Here is a 2,360-nt window from a genome sequence, read left to right on the forward strand (position 1 = left end):
TCTCTCTCTCTCTCTCTCTCTCTCTCTCTCTCTCTCTCTGTAAGGGTCTCATGTAGCTTAGGTTGGCCTCAAACTCAATTTGTAACAGAGGATGCCTTTAAACTCCTGATCCTGATCCTCCTCCTTCTCCCACTCCTTCCCCAAGTACTTCAATTACAAGTGCCCACCAGCACACCTGGCCCATCCACTGCACCCCTGATTTATCCACTGCACACCTGATTTATCCACAGCACACCTGACCATCCACTAACACACCTGGCTCATCCAGCCCACACCTGGCTCGTCCACAGCACACCTGGCCCCAGTTCCAATTTCTTCTTCCAAAACTTTGCCATTAGCATTTCTTTGAAATCTTCTACAAACCCAAGGCAAATAGATCTTTAGTGAACAGTTGTATATGCGCCCCCTAGAGTCTGGCTGTTCACTGTTACATTCTGTTACTCAAATTACCAATGCCTTGGCTGGAAGACTGTGGCAGTAGGAATGCTGTGAGTTTGAGGCCAGCCTGGGCTAAACAACCATTGCTTAACGCTTGTCCTCCTCTACCATCACTAATAGTGTGACCCTGTCTCTAAATAAATAAATAGATGAATGAATGAATAATAGTTTAAAATGTTGGAGCACTAGGGGGCGGTATAGGACGGATCTCTGCCTGGCTCAGGAAACGGATCAACCATCTGCTTGTGTAGCTAGAAGGGGTTTTTAGAGAGCAGTAACTGCAGCATTCACAATACAGTCCGTCGAGCAAGTAAAGGGTGTGCCTGCAGGGACAAAGGACTTATGTGGGGGCCCCCGGGGAAGTGCTCCTGATTGCAAAGGGCAGCCCAGGCTCAGAACCAGCATCGACTGCAGTGCCTTTGCCACAATGTGCTTCAGCTGGAAACGGCTGTGGTTTCCGCGCAGCTTCCTCCGGGCATCTGTGGAGCATTAAAGGCAGCTGGGGTTGGCATCAGGACAGTGTGGTTGGCACCCAGAAGGGGACATCTTGGCTGTAGTGCTCTGAGCAAGGTGTTCTGTCCGCATGTGTGTATCTCCTGCTTGCAGTACCCCCAGAATCCAAAAGGGAATCTTATTCCCTGGGTTGGAGTTAACAGATGGTTGAGAGCCGCCATGGGGTGCTGGAGACTGAACCTGGGTCCTCTAAAAAAGCAGTGAGCGCTCTCAGCAGCCCCAGTTTCACTTCCTACATAAATGACTACAACATTTTGCCAGGGCATCTGCTTCTGGGGGAATGCAGTTGGAGAGGGGGCTTTGCCTTGATGGGTTTTGCTGATTTAGAATTCCTAACATAACATGTCCTCTCTCTCCCTCTCTCTCTCTTTCCCTCCCTCCTTCCCTCCCTCTCTCCCTCCCTTCCTCCATGGGGTATGTGAGGTAATAGGCTGTATCTTTTAACTTCCTTTATTTAATGTATATGAGTACCCTGTAGCTGTACTAATGGTCGTGAGCCATCATGTGGTTGCTGGGAATTTGAATTCAGGGCCTGTGCTCGCTCTGGCTTAAAGATTTATTATTATATCTAAGTACACTGTAGTTGTTTTTAGACACAACAGAAGAGGGCGTCAGATCTCATGAATGGTTGTGAGTAACCATGTGGTTGCTGGGAATTGAACTCAGGACCTCTGGAAGAGCAGTCAGTGCTCTTAAACGCTGAGCCATCTCTCCAGCCCTCTTTTTTTTTTTTTTTTTTTTTTTTGTTTGTTTGTTTGTTTTCGAGACAGGGTTTCTCTGTATAGCCCTGCTGTCCTGGAACTCACTTTGTAGACCAGGCTGGCCTTGAACTCAGAAATCCACCTGCCTCTGCCTCCCAAGTGCTAGGATTAAAGGCATGTGCCACCACACCCGACTTCTCCAGCCCTCTTTTAACTTCCTTTTAACTTTTAATTTCAAGCCAATGTAGTGGCTCAACAGTTGCCAACTGTGTCTGGAATCAACTAAAATCCAAGCGGTCGGGCACACCTATGGGGGATTAGAACCTACCACTTCAGAATTCCAGCACAGGCCAAAGGCTGGCAGCTCTCTAGGACTTGAGCGCCAGAGACATCAGTCACATGGGCCAAACACCCTCAGCTCCTGGGCCTTTCCTGTAGGAGACAGCGATTATTGGTGTACAAGGACCATAGCTAATAACTATGCTAATAAAACTCATGTGTGAAGCCGGGCGTTGTGGCGCATGCCTTTAATCCCAGCACTCGGGAGACAGAGGCAGGNGGATTTCTGAGTGCAAGGCCAGCCTGGTCTACAAAGTGAGTTCCAGGACAGCCAGGGCTATACAGAGAAACCCTGTCTTGGAAAAAAAACAAAACAAAACAAAACAAAACTCATGTATGTGTGTGTGTGTGTATGTATGTGTGTGTGCA

This window comes from Mus pahari, chromosome 14, assembly GCF_900095145.1.
Source record: "Mus pahari chromosome 14, PAHARI_EIJ_v1.1, whole genome shotgun sequence".
Taxonomy (NCBI): domain Eukaryota; kingdom Metazoa; phylum Chordata; class Mammalia; order Rodentia; family Muridae; genus Mus; species Mus pahari.